We start from the raw sequence: 1497 nt of genomic DNA, 5'->3' as shown, positions 1-1497 counted from the left end.
TCCCAGGGGCCATCCTTGTCACCAGAGCTTCGATCATCATGTCAGCCATTGCTGCAGCCGGGGCTTTCCTCTGCCTCCTCTCCGGATGCCGGTTCTTCCGCTGCTTCTGGGACGACCTGGCAAAGCGACGCTGCCTTTTCCTCTCCGTGGGGCTCTACCTCCTGGCAGGTATGCATGCCTCCTCCGTCACTCTCAAAGCTTAAATGGAAGCATGCAGACCCAGTCCTGTTATGAAAGTGAGTCCCAGCATTGGTGTGCATTGGGGGTAGCTGGTGGTTCCCATGTCACCGTGAATCCACTGTGAGAAATATCTACTGTGCTGAACCCTTATCTCCTTTACTTAACATCCTTGCAGACACATTTGGTTTAATGTTTGTACACTGTGACTCTGGAGCCCAGAGTTCGATTCCCTGTTGGCCATTGAAATTCACTGGGTCACTGGGTCACCTTGGACAGGTCACACACTCTCAGCTTCAGGGAAAGTCAACGGCAAACTCCCTCTGAAGACACTTGCCAAGAAAACACCATGATAGGGCCTTAGGATTACCATAAATTGGAAACCACTTGAAAGCACCCACCATCTTCCTTAAGCCCCAGTTTGGGGGGAAAGAAATGAAATATAGATGAAGTGTATTATTACAATTATCAGTGTGTCTGTATGTATGTGTGTGTGTGTGTGTATACACACACACACACACACACATACTGTACACACATATATATGATGTTGTTGTGTGCCTTCAAGTTACAGCAATGTCAAACTGGATTATTTCTGCAGTGCAGATGCAGCCTTTGTATGCAGGGCAGACAGCTTTTGAGCTTTGCAAACCTTCTAAAACAGGTGGGAAAAAAAGGATTTTTCTGCCTGTTGATTCCAGAGACTTTTACCCATCTGCTCTTTCCTTCCAGGTCTTTCCTCCTGTGTTGGCGTCACCCGATACAGCCTTTACGTCTTCGCCCAACATCAGTATGAGGTGTGTCCCTGTGGCAGTCGATCCTTTTTTGAGTCAATCCACCCATCATCCTCTCTTCCTCCTCTTTTCCTGCTGCCTTCCACTTTCCCAAACATTCTTGTCTTTCCCAGTGAGTCCTGGCACCTCATGATGGGTCCAAAGTATGATCTCCTTGATTGAGTCATTTGGGCTTCTAGTGACAATTCAGGCTGGATTTGGGCTTGTTGTTCTCATTCTGGGCCACCGGTTTATGGTGGTCCAATGAATAGTAGACTCTCCAGAATTTGGAAGCAATAGTTCCTGCAGACTCAGGAAGCATCCTTGCCTTCCTTGATGGAGCCGAGAAATGAGATCTCCCACTTTACCTGCAACTTTCCACTTCCATCTGCATTATCACCTTCTCCATCTTTTCCAACGTCTTCCATCGTCTCCTTCTTTTCCAACGTCTTCCATCTTCTCCTTCTTTTCCAACGTCTTCCATCTTCTCCTTCTTTTCCAACGTCTTCCATCTTCTCCTTCTTTTCCAACGTCTTCCATCTTCTCC

Source organism: Sceloporus undulatus, chromosome 7, assembly GCF_019175285.1.
Source record: "Sceloporus undulatus isolate JIND9_A2432 ecotype Alabama chromosome 7, SceUnd_v1.1, whole genome shotgun sequence".
Lineage (NCBI taxonomy): Eukaryota > Metazoa > Chordata > Lepidosauria > Squamata > Phrynosomatidae > Sceloporus > Sceloporus undulatus.
The sequence above is the reverse complement of the archived record's forward strand: the minus strand, read 5'-3'. Positions refer to the sequence as shown.